The sequence below is a fragment of the Hyaena hyaena genome, unplaced genomic scaffold, assembly GCF_003009895.1.
Source record: "Hyaena hyaena isolate Hyena2069 unplaced genomic scaffold, ASM300989v1 scaffold_274, whole genome shotgun sequence".
Taxonomy (NCBI): Eukaryota; Metazoa; Chordata; class Mammalia; order Carnivora; family Hyaenidae; genus Hyaena; species Hyaena hyaena.
The window spans coordinates 1,690,794-1,704,149 of record NW_024080907.1 but is presented as its reverse complement, the minus strand read 5'-3'; the positions used below and the strand labels follow the sequence as shown (position 1 = coordinate 1,704,149).

The window sequence follows — 13,356 nt, the reverse complement described above, 5'->3', positions numbered from 1 at the left end:
TACCTGTCACAGCAGAGAAGGACAGCCCTGAGCCCGTTGCCCAGGCCCCTCTCAGACCCGCCTTGGATGAGCCCTATGGCAACTCACCCACAAAGCCTCAGTTTCCCTGCTGGTACTCCTACCTACATCAGAGGGCTTTGGGAGCCCCACTGAGATAAGACCGGAAGGATGCAGGCAAGTTAGACCCAGAACTCTGTGGAAGGGTCGTGAACAGACCATCGAAAGAAGGCTAAAGAAGATATGATATATATAAGTGATCAAATGTCAGCCATTAAAAAGAATGAAATTTTGGGGCACCTGGGTGGCTCAGTCCGTTAAGCATCCAACTTCAGCTCAGGTCATGATCTAACAGTTCATGGGTTCACGAGCTCGAACTCCATGTTAGGCTCTGTGCTGACAGCTCAGAGCTGGAGTCGGCTTCATATTCTGTGTCTCCCCAACTTGTGCTGTCTCTCGCGCTCGCTCTCTCTCAAAAAAGAAGAAATTTTGTAACAATATGGATGGACCTAGAGGGTATTGTGCTAAGTGAAGTAAGCCAGAAAGAAAAAGACAAGTACCATATGATTTCATTTATATGTGAAATCCAAAAGAACAAAACAAATGAACAAACAAAAAACAGACACAGACTCATAAACACAGAACAAACGTGGTTATGAGAGAGCATGGGTGTGGGGGAACAGGTGAAGGGGATGAAGCAGTACAAACTTCCAGGGGCACCTGGCTGGCTCAGTCGGTAGAGCATGAGACTCTTGACCTCAGGATCGTGAGCTCAAGCCCCATGTTGGGCATGGAGGTGACTTTGGAAAAAAGAAAGTACAAACTTTCAGTTATAAAATAAGTAAGTCACAGGGATGAAAAGCACCATATGGGGAAATACAGTCAACAATATCGTACTAATGTTGTATGGTGACCATACTTACTGTGGTGAGCACTGAGCAATATGTAGTTGTTGAATCACTATGTTGTACACCTGAAACTAATATAATGTTGCACGTCAGTTATGCTTCAATAACAAATAAGTAAACAAAACTCACAATGGTCTGGCTGGCCTTAGGCAAGTTCCTGCCCCTTTCTGTGCACTGAGAGGTGGACCAGCTGATCTTGAATGCCTCTTGCAATTCTAGTGTCTCTCGTTACCCTCTTTGTTTTCACCATCTTTATCTTCGCCCTTCTTAAGGGATCCTTTCTGAGGAGGTGCTACCAGTTGCTTCTCCATTGTTTCTCAGAGCACCTGCCAGCGGCCTTTGGTCACTGACCTTTCTGAGAATGTATGGGGAGCCTTGGGCAGAGGGAAAGAGGCAGGTCCTACCCTTCTTCTGCCCCCCAGGCCTGATGTCGCCTCCACTCCTTCCACACCCTCTGGCTCCCTAGGTGGGTTTTCCTGCCCTGGTCTCTGAGATCCCTGATGGCTAGCTCCCTGTACTCAACACACACACACATACACACACACACACACACGCACACACAGGCTGTCCCCTGCCCTGATGGCCACTCTGGCCGAGCCAGGTCTTGGGTCCTGAACCAAATTCCTAGGGTCTGGAGGTCCCAGCGGGTGCCGGCAGAGGCCAGTGAAACTTCTTTTCTAATAAAGCTGCCTCCTCCCTTCCTGCCAGAGTTAGACGGGGCCCTAGCTTGCTGGGATTTGCTCTCAGAGAAGGGTCCGGCCATGGACTTGCTTTGGGACTGGGCATGATTCACAACCATCTGGTCCGGGAAGACCATACTCTCCGGAAGGGAAGGCAACTGATAGCTGATGACGTGAATGTGTGATTTGCTTTCTTTCTTGACTTCCACCTTCAGCCCCTGATTTTGATTGCCTTTCCCTCCAGGCACCATGACAGCTTGTTGCTGTCCAGCAGGCCCTGGAGCTAAGAGCAGCTCCCGGAGGCCACCGTCCCCGCCCTCAGCCTACCGGCCTGGCCACACTGGACCTATCTGACCAGCCATGTTGTCAGCTAGGCTCCCTAGGCTTTGCTCTCCAATCTGGAGGTGAGGGGTTGAACTAGAGAGAGGGCAGCCAGGCCAGGCCAAGGGAAGCCCCTGATGCCCAGTGAGCCACACAGCGTGAGCCCTGGCTCCCCTCTCTCCCTCTCCTGGGTTGGGCTGGGGTGGGGAAGGGCCTCTGTCTGCCTCCCACCTCCCGAGTCCTCTCCTCCCTTGGGCCCTGTTCCCGGTCCCCAGCTGCCCCCTGGTCCTCTGTATCTTCTAACACACCCCATCTCCCATGCGTCTCTCGGGATCTGGGCCACTTTGTCCTCTGTTTTCTCTCTCCTCCTGTGTCTTTCTTTGCCTGTCCCCAACTCCTTGTCTTCACGTTGTCCTCACCGCTCTCTCCCCACTGTGTCTCTGACCCAGTTGGTGCTTCTCCTTGGCTGTTTCTCTGACTCTCCTTCCTCTCCAGCCCTGCCCTCTGCACTCATCACTGCAGGCTTTGTGACCCACTTTGCAGAAATCTCATGAAGAAGAGGAAAGGAAAAAAAAAAAAGGAAAAGAAAAGGCACCGTTTGGTTTTCATCAGCGTAATGAAACCCTGGTGGCCTGGAATGTGGCTGCGGACCTGCCCACCTCCCTGCTGCGGCCTCCCTCCCTCCAGGACATCTGTGCTGGCGGGATTGCCTGCACATCAGCGGGGAAAGCGGCTCCGAGCTCCCACCTGATGCCTCCGTCAGGCCAGGGCGGAAACATGCCAGCCAAGATGCCAAGGAGGTACAGCCAAGCGTGGGGACACAGCAGGACCCCCACAGGGCCCAGGGCCCGTTTCCAACAGCAGTTGGGTGTTTATTATGGACGGAATGTTTGTGTTCCTTCTTGTACTGAAGTCCTTACCCCCAAAGCAACAGGACTTGGAGTCCTTGGGACTTGGGACTTTGGAGACCTTGGGAGGTTATTGGGTTCAGGTGAGGTCATGAGAGTGGGCCCCCATAACAGGATTGGTGTTCTTATAAGAAGAGGAAGAGAGACCAGAGGTGTCTCTGTTTGCCATGTGAGGGACGCAGCAAGAAGGTGGCCATCTGCAAGCCAGGAAGAGGCTCTCACTAAACGAAATCAGGCAACATCGGGACCTTTGAGTTCTCAACCTCCAGAGCGGTGAGAAGTAAATATCTGTCATCCAAGCCACCCAGTCTAGGGTATTCTGTCACGGCAGCCCTAGAGGACTAAGGACTAAGACTCTGTTCTATCCCAGTTGGCCCTTCTGTGGAGAGGCAGCAGCCTGGTCAGACCTCCAGGCCCAACCTGGACCAAGGCCAGACCCACACTGTACTCTCCGCCCTCGCCTTCAGCGTTTGTAGCCTCTGGCTTCTTCCACAGGGGTCTGCGGGGATGTGAAGGAGGCTCTCTGCCCCCTTGGCTGGTCTGCCAGATACCTGGCCTCCAACTCAGGAGCCTGCATGGGCTTGGGGGACCCAGACTTGACCCCTGGCTAGCATAGGACACTGATCCACTGTGCTCCTTGATGGGGGAGAGCAGCGGACAGTCCAGGGCGACTCTCCTGCATTCTTCCCGTCGCTGTCTCCCCTTCCAAGAGCATCTATGTGCCTTGTCTGTACTCCACTGAAGGCTCCTGTCTGCTTGTCTGCCCACATGCCCTCCACTCACCACTCCCATCTCCCACCTGCACCAGGAGCCTGCGAGTAGAGGAGCTACCTGAGGAGGGGGTGCGCAGTGCAAATCCCTTCTCCCGTTTCAAGGCCGAACCTATGTCCTAATGACAGTGGCTGGTCTTTTTGAACATCTAAAGTGTATAGGAGCTTATGGTGCACAGAGGGCTTCCTCCTACCGCATTTCCTTGAATCCTCACAATAGGATGCTCCCTGTGAATGTTTCACAGAGGAAGAAACCAAGGCTCTGGGTGGGGGGAGATGACTCCACACTGATTACAGTCAGCACAGCACTGGCCCCTGCTCGTGGGGCTGGGGACCAGCGAGCCAGCCTTCCCCATACACGGCCGCTGCTTGGCCAAGGCTGCTCTACTAACCCACAGGCACACCTTGTGCCTTCCTGTCTTCGGGCCCTTGTTTGGTCATTCTCCTGCTAGAAATGCCCTCACCCATCCTTTTTACTCATTTAAATCGTACTTATCTTTCGCAGCCTGGCTTGCACCCTACTTCCAATTGAGAGCCTTCCATCACCTCGACAGAACAATCCTACTTACCGTGGTGCATGTATAATCAGCACCAGGGAGTCTAAGAGTTGTGGCGTAGCCTGCTACTCATCCCTCAGCATGCATTCCTCCGTTCTTCGTCAGTCATGGGACCCCTGAATTTTAGTGATGTACATAGTTGCCTAGACCAAAAGCCTGTGTTTCCCAATCTCCATGTGGTTAGATATAGTTAATTTCTAGCTGCTGGACTATAAGCAGAGTCGCATTTATGACTTCGGGGAAGAATTTGTATTCATTTTTATGGCCTCCTTTCCTACTTCCTACCAGCTGGGATGTGAACACGATGTCTGGAGCTCGAGCAGCCATTTTAGACCTTAAAGGTGGATACCGCGTTCAAGGGCGGTACAGCATCATGACTAAAGTAACTTGCAGATCTGTGGTCCCGTTGCTGTGCCACCATCCCCACTTTGTTTATCTGTGACAGTAATCAATTTTCATCTTGTTTCAGCCATTGTTGTTTTGTGTGTTCTACCAGTTTAGCCAAACACAATCCCACTGGTACCAAAACAACCACCAAGTAAGCGGCACATTCTTTGTGCCAAGCACAGGACAAGTCAGGATTTTTTAAAGTTGGGTTTTCATTGAATTTTCACCGCAACCTGAAAGCTGGGGGAACATGCTAGACACTAGATGAGGCGCTGAGAACTCGGCAGTGAGTAACATAAACTCCTTTTCTTCAAAATATTGACAGTCTCGTGGGGGAAATGAGTAAATGGAAATAACAACGCACAGTGATGATGGTAAGGCCGCATCATTATTTTAAGATGCGATCACTTGTACGATACACTGTTTTTTATGTACCATGAAGAAAAATAATACTGCCATTAAACTGAGACATGATGTCTTAATAATAGTCCCATGTGACACATGAACCAGTCACACCAACCTCTCATTACTTGGAAATTTTTTATTATCTATTCCAAGGGATTTCACAATTTCTCCAGGCTCCACTTGCCTTGCTTCCTTTGTGACAGACCATCTTTTAGACATATCTCAGTAACAAAATATAGCACAGCTTTATCCACTGGTATCTTCCTTTCCTCCCCCATAACACACTTGGTTGTTGCTTTGGAAGACTGTGGTTATTCCTCTGATGATGAATATTTGCTTCATTAAAATCTAATTTATGCCCTGCCACTCTATGTTGTATCTTTCTTCATACTCAAACAACTTTTCATTTCTCTGCTGAATCATAGCATCCTCGAAGGCGGTTTGGATGGCAGTTAAACTCAAATAAAATACCCAAGAATGCACAAAACTTTACTAAAGAGCTATGGTCAAGTTTCTGCTCATGCACTCAGTGACGCCAGTGTGGGACTGCCACCTGGGAAGCAGTGATCATGACATATGACTGTAAGCACAGCTTGGTCTTGGACGTGAAGACGTGAAGGAAAAAATAAATAGATAGAAGTATGCCTTCCAGGTCCTGGAGGAGAGAGGACTGGGGACTGACTGCTCAGTACGTGCAAGGTTTCCTTTCAGCATGATGAAAATGTTCCAGAACTGGATAATGTTTATGGCTGCACACACTGTGTGCTATATGCCACCGGACTGTACATTAAAAAATGACTAAGGTGCTCCTGGATGACTCAGCCAGTTAAGTGTCCAACTTTTGGTTTCAGCTCAGGTCATGATCTCATGGTTCATGGGTACGAGCCCTGCATCGGGCTCTGCACTGGCAGCTGTGGAGCCTGCTTGGGATTCTCCATCTCCCCGTCTCTCTGCCCTTCCCATAGTATCTCTCTCTCTAAAAAAAATAAGTAAATAAACATTAAAAAAATTAAATCAATCCCAGTTCTATCTTTAAAAAATGACTAAAATGGAAAATCTTATTTGAGGTGTATTTTACCATAATTTTTAAAAGTAGGTCTTAGATTTAATGAAAACAGTAAAATTAATGAAGTTTCGAGCACTGTTCTAACTAAGCACATGACACCCAGAATGCATTGTGATCCCAACCACAACAGTCTATCACAGCTAATAATGATCGCTACCATCTATTGCTCACGGGCCCGTCAATGGCTTAGTGAAAGTTTTACACACAACAGTCCACTCACCCATAACAGCCCCGTCGTTCAGTCCATTCTGCCTTAACGCTCATTCTGAAAATACAAATGTGTTCCCATGTGACTGGGGTATTAGGGAACAGTGTGAGCCTAACGCAAGTTTCGCTTTTGCTCACGTGTGATTTCGTCCATGAGAACCACCCTCCCCCTCTCTGGGTCCAGGGCTAGCAGACCACAGCCCTCCGGCCCGCGGCCTATTTCTGTACATAAAGCGTTATTGTAGGACACAAGGACACTCCTTCCTTTATGTCTGGTCTTGGCCGCTTTCACACCACGACAGCAGAGTTGGAGTGTTGCAGTAGACACCGTATGGCTCTGCAAAGCTGACAGCATTTTCATCTGGCCTTTTAAGAAAAAGTTCGCCAAGCTTTATGCTACCTAAACCCAGAAAACTGCACCCCACTGAACTGAGCCGTGCGGACAAAACACGCCCGCCCTCTTGGAGGAGAGATGGTCAGTTAACCAGTTACGATGCAGTGCAAGAGAGGGGACTGCTGTGCGCACAGTCACCAGGAGGACTGACAGGACCGGGCGAGGCTTCCCTGGGGCACAGAACCACCCTGAATGCCAGGCTCCACAGTCCGGGGACAGGACAGAGGCCCAGAGGCGGGGCCAGCCTCGGGAGTCCTCTCCCTGACCCCTGTACCCACCTGGGGCTGCATTTATTTCCCTGTGGCCCTGCCCCTGGTTCGGCCACACCGGCTATCACTTCTGGGTCCTGGAACACAATTCAACTCCCAACAGACCCTCTCTGCTCTGTTCCCTGGGATATATTCGTGCCTCCGTTCTCCCAGAAGACTCAGGAACTTCTGGCTGATCTCAGCACAGCAGCCTCTCCTTTGGTTTGTTTACTGAGCAGCTGACCAACCATCTCTAGCCCTTGGGGTTTCTCGGGTGAGAGTCATGGGCCAGTCGGCCACCCCATAGTGCAGGGATCCCATACGCATCTCCCCGAGAAGCTCTGATGAAGCCCCCTCTAAGGCTTCCTGATGCAAGAGACAGGCACCTCACAGAGGGCATTCAATAAATAAATCCTAGGACACCTGGGTGGCTCAGTCGGTTAAGCATCTGACTTTGGCTCAGGTCATGACCTCACGGTTTGTGGGTTTGAGCCCCTCGGTGCAGATAGCAGGGAGCCCACTTCAGATCCTCAGGCCCCTTCTCTCTCTCTGCCTCTTCCCCCGTCTCAAAAATAAACATTAAAAAATAAATAAATAAATCCTCTCCCCAGCATCTTCCCATTAACTTCCAATAAACTGACCCCCCAGCCACACACACACACACAAAAAAAGGCTGTAAGATTTGTAAAACAAGTTTTAAGATGTTTCCTTATAAAATTTGTCTTTTGCTCCAGTGACTATGAGAACTGCTACCCATCATCCTGAGATCTTAGCAGAAACTTCCACCCTGTTCCACCCCCTCCTCAGAACTGAGGACCTGGAGACCAAACAGTCCTTCACAGACAGCCTTCCTGACTTCCCAGTCAGAGAGAGGACTCCAGGGGAAAGAGGCCTCCGGCATGGTCCCCAACAAGGTCCTGCCTGCTCTGGGGGCGCCTCTAATGGTAGCAGAAACCTGTGTGGTGGGGAAGGAAGCATACTGGGCCTGGTGTGTGGCCACTTCCTCAGTCTGTGACCTTACACAAACTTTTGAGCTGAGATTCATTTCATCATAAAATGGAGACTAAAAGTAATAATAACACAGTCCCAATTTCCCAGGGTCATTGTCAGAATTAAATGTGTTGAGTATAGGGGCTCCTGCATGGCTCAGTTGGTTAAGGGTCTGACTCTTGATTTTGCCGCAGGCCATGATCCTAGGGTCATGGGATAGAGCCCTGAGTTGGGCTCCCACACTGAGCATGGAGCCTGCTTTGGATTCCCTCTTCCTCTCTCTCTTTCTCTCTCTCTCTTTCCCTCTGCCCCCCTTCCCCACTTGTACCCTCTCACTCTCTAAAAAATTTTTTTAAAAATGTGTTGAGTATAACCCAAATGGATCCAGTGAATTCATTCAGCTTGTGGACAAGTCTTAATAGAAGGCTCCTGGGAAGCCCAGGGCTTCTGGGAAGGATGGGGGTCTTGCCCTCAGAAGGTTTGCCATCTCGTTGGGCAGAGAACATGCACATGGCTGATAACAGACATGACAGCCCATGTCAGGTAAAGCCACAGGGAAGATCTGCAGGCTGGCCCAGAGTCCCCAGTCAAATCAGAAGCACAGTATAACTCAATAGAGGAAATAAATAATCCTGATTTGGGACCATCTCTTAGAGGAGGTGGGCCCTACCCTATCCAGTGCAATTGAACTGGGGGGAGGGTGTGGGAGTGGGGAAGAGGAATGACATTTCTCTTGGTGGTCTTCCTGAGAAGAAGGCCTGGACAAGTGTGCGTGGCAAACAGAGTTACACATTTGCCCCTTGTGTTCATGTATTTAGATTCACAAACCAGATGGCAAAGTAATGCAGGGGCCAGTGGTCCTCTGAGCAACATTGGTAGCTCATTCAAATTACCTGGGGGGCTTTAAGAACTACTGAGGTCTGGGTCCTCCCCCGAGAGACTCCCATATGGTTGTTTTGGGGTTTGATCTGGGCACTGGGATTTTAAAAGCACTGAGGGGATTCTAATGTGCAGCAGCGTTCAGGCTAATGCTAGCCTCTCAAACCTCAGTGGGAGCAGTATGGCTTCTGTTTAAAAAAAAATGCTAATAGAGAAAGCAACTTTATTTTTAAATGCCAAAATGCCAGGGTGGGGTGCTGGTGTCAAATTTCCGCACTACCTTTGCCTACCTCCCGCCACTGCCCCCACATTCTTCCAAACTGTTCCAATAAATCCAAGCTCCTGCTCAAAATGCTTCTTTCCTTTTCTGGAAACTTCTACTCCCAGGAAACTCCCTCCCGACTGTGGAGGCATCTCATTCTTAGTGCTTTGCCATGCCTGTCTAAGTGCTCTGCTCCTCCAACATCATGCAGTTTTGCTCAGATGTCATCAAATTAGCAAAGAATTTTCCAAAAGGGCCAAAGGAGCCCTTCCCAGGGAGGCCACTGCAGCAGTAGAGGCCAAGGGGAAAGTGCACTGGGCTTGGGAGCCAGGATCCCCTGGTCTAAGCTCTGACGTGACCACTAACTTGCTGCTCCTCTGAGCCCGAGCTTCCACATCTGTGAAATGGGGAGACCTGGGTGGCCCCAGGTTCCTCCTCACCGTGGCTCTTGGAGACGTCAGAAGCTGTTCTAAGCTGAACACAGTGGGGCCTGAGTGCGGCTCACCTCCAGGCTCTGCTTCCTGGCGCTTCCGCCCAGCCCTGGGCCTTCTGCCCAGCGAGCAGCAGGCACAAGGGGCCTTCACAGAGTCTCTGTGCGGTTCTCCTGAGGGGAGTGGGGGGGCAGGGGCAGGCAGGCAGGGAACCTCACAGACCCAGCACAAGGCCCCGTCTGTGTCCGGGTGGAGGAGGAATGGACTGAGCCGCCCACGGGGACGCTACCTTGCCTCTGGATTTTTCCGTGGCCTTTTTCAGAGCCTTTCATTTGATCATCAAATAACCCCTCGGCAGTGAGACCGATGAGGACAATTAGCTCCATTTCACATATGAGGACGCCAAGGAGCCGAGGTGCGGCGAGGCCAGGCGGAGCGGGAGGGTGCAGTGTGTCAGAGCGTCAGGAGCATCTGCCACTCTGACATGCAAACTGTCTTTAAAAATACCTGTATGGAACACCATGAATTTGCGTGTCATCCTCACGCAGGGGCCATGCTAACCTTCCCTGTATGTTGCAGTTTTAGTTTGTGCGCTGCCAAAGCAAGCACTCCATTTAAACTTTCTAACCCTCAATTTTCTCACCTAAAAAAGTAAATACTCTTAACGCTCCACTCGGCCTGCCCACACTTTGTGGTGAGGGAGGCTCAGAGACACCTTTGGTCACGCGGTGGGACCCAGGAGTCAAGTCAATGCAAAGGCAGGGCCCTGAGAGACCCACAATAGGCCAAGGGGAGTTCTAGAACTTTCTATATTTCATCTCCTGTCATTCTCATGGCAGCCCTGTCAGGCTCCCTTGGCCCCATTTTGCAGAGGGAGAATGAGAGGTTGAGAGTCCACCAGGGGCCAAACTCGGGTTCGGAGGCATGTTCTCCCACTGCTCCCCCCACCCCCCACCCCCTGCTGTCCTCTGCATGTGGGTGTAGCTCAAGAGGCAAGTTTGGATTCTGTTGTCCCCTCTGTCCAGACAGACAGACAAACAGCCTGCAGGACGTGGTCAGGCTAGCCCCAGGTACGAATGCAGGCAGGGAAACCAGGGAAGGAAAGTGCTGAGTTTGAGAAACTTATGCTTCGAAATCATCTCTCTCCTCAGACCGGAGGGAGTCTTTACAGAGAAATTTTACAGAGATTAAAGAGTTCCATACTTTTTAATAACCTAGGAAAACTAGAGGAGGAGAGATTTAAACATTTATCAAATCTCCGGAGGGAGAATGTCTTTTATTAAACTTGGAAATCACTGATAAAATCACAAAGGAGAGATTAGCAGGTTTGACTAGAGAAAAATGTAAATTTTCTGCATTAAAAAAAAATGAAAAGGGGCAAGTGGGGAGAAATATTGGCAGCAAATAAGGGAGATAAAAGATTACTATCTGTTTTTATGTATTTATACACTGCCTCCTTCCTAAAAAGTTTTGAGGGGGGCATATTAATAAAGAGCTCATACAACGGAAAGTTTAAAAAAAAAAGAGCGGCTCCTGGGTGGATCAGTCAAGTGTCGGACTCTTGATCTCAGCTCAGGTCTTGATCTCAGGGTCATGAGTTCAAGCCCCTCATTGGGCTCTGTGCTGGGCATGAAGCCTATTTTAAAAAATAAAATAAGGGGCACCTGGGTGGCTCAGTCAGTTAAGCGTCCAACTTCACCTCAGGTAATGATCTCATGGTTCATGAGTTGGAGACCTGCCCGGGGCTCTGGGCTGTCAGCACAGAGCTTGGACCTGCTTCAGATTCTGTGTGTCCCTCTCTCTCTGCCCCTCCCCCACTCACACTCTGCCTCTCTCTCAAAAATAAAAAAACATGTTTTAAAAATTACAAAAAGTAGGGGCACCTGGGTGGCTCAGTTGGTTAAGCGTCTGACTTCAGCTCAGGTCATGATCTCACAGTTCACAAGCTCAAGCCCCGTGTCAGGCTCTGTGCTGACAGCGTGGAGCCTGGAGCCTGCTTCAGATTCTGGGTCTCCCTCTCTCTCTGCCCCTGCCCTGCTCATACTCTGTCTCTCTCTCTCTCTCAAAAATAAATAAAACATTAAAAAAAATTTTGTCATCACAAAAAAGAAAAGAAAATAGCAGGTAAAAATACACAAAATTAAAAGCAGGATAAATATTGTAATATTCATAATATATAACTCATAGTACGACAATAGCTATGTGAAAAAATACATGCATGCAAATATGAGAAAGGTAGGTCTGCCCCCAAGATGTGAAGATCCCGGCCAGGGGTGCAGACAGAGACCGCATATCAAATGCCTTAATATTAAAGAAATAATTATTTACAAACTACTTATTAAGTTAATTTAATAACTGATAATTTACATTAATATAAGTTGAATGTAAATATGAGATATTTAAATTATATTATTTATTAAACAATAAATTAACTTATTCAAACTCACAAATCATCACATAAAATGTCAAATATCCTCTAACCTTGTGATAAGAATGCATATTGTCCCTAGAACAAACAAGAAGAAAATAACACAGTTTAAAAACCAACAAAGAAATTAAAATGGTATGCCAGAAGAATATCTATTTAACACAAAAGAAGTCAGCAAAGGAGAAACAGAGGAACGAACCAGACATGAGATAAGTCAAAAACAAATATCAAAATGGTAAATGTAAATCCAGTCATATCAATAATTACTCTTATGGGATGAATGCTTGTGTCCCCCCAAATCCATATGCTGTAGCCCTCTGTACAGATGTGGTGGTGTTTGGAAGTGGTGCCTTTGGGAGGTAATTAGATGAGGTCTTGAGGGTGGGGCCCCTATTATGGGATTAGAGTCTTCATAAGAAGAGAGAGGCCCGGATGTCTGGGTGGCTTCATCAGTTAAGTGACCAGCTTCGGCTCAGGTCATGATCTCAAGGTTCGTGAGTTTGAGCCCCACGACAGGCTCTGTGCTGACAGCTCAGAGCTTGGAGCCCGTTTCAGATTCTGGGTCTCCGTCTCTCTCTGCCCCTCCCCTGCGCATGTTCTGTCTCTCTTTCCTTCAAAAATAAACAATAAAAAAATTTTTAGGAGAGGCCAAATCACTCTCTCTGCCACATGAGGAGGGAGAGAACAGGCAGCCATCTACCAGGCAGCACCTTGATCTTAGACTTCCCAGCCTCCGGAACTGTGAGAAATAACTATTGTTTAAGCCGCCCAGACCACGGTGTTCTGTTACAGCAGCCCGAGCTACTAAAGACAATTACACTGAATCACAGCAGCATTCTTCACAATAGCGCCAACCCAGAAATAACTCAGCTAGTGAATGGATAAGCAGTGGCATACTAATCAGCAATTAAAAAGAAACAAACTACTGATACATGCTGTAACATGGATAAATCTCAAAAACATCTAAGTGAGAGAAGCCCAAAGTGAAAGACTCCATATTGTATGATTCCATTTATATGACATGTCCCAAACAGGCACATCCAGAGGGGCTGGCTGGGGCCGACGGTGTTAACAGGAGGGGACCACAAATGGCCACATGAGGTTTTTTTGGGGGGTGGGGGGTAGTGATGGCAATGTTCGAAAACTAGATCATGACAATTGCTATGGTGATGTGTAACTCTGTAAATTTACTAGAAAATCACTGAATGCAGCATTTAAGATGGGTGAGATTTATGGGACACAAATTATACCTCAAGAAGGCAGTTTTTTAAAAATATGCTAAAATTTTAAAAATTTGTGCTGCAAATGATACCATCAAGAAAGTGAAAAGGTAACCCACAGAATGGGATAAAATATTTGCAAATCATCATTCTGACAAGGGACCTGGATCCAGAATATATAAACAACTCTCATAATACAATAAAAAGATAATGCAATATAAAAATGAGCAAAAGAGCAAAACAGACATTTCTCCGAAGAAGACACACGAGTGGCCGAGGAGCCCAGGAAAGGACGTTC

At 48.5% G+C, this 13,356-nt stretch overlaps 1 non-coding gene across 1 annotated transcript; it reads right to left on the bottom strand.

The window, feature by feature from the left end:
- Nucleotides 1-9,913: 9,913 nt before the first annotated feature.
- On the bottom strand, nt 9,914-10,019 carry LOC120241036. Its single transcript, XR_005530820.1, has one exon. It is a non-coding gene; the product is annotated as a U6 spliceosomal RNA (small nuclear RNA).
- Between the last annotated feature and the right edge of the window lie 3,337 nt (nt 10,020-13,356).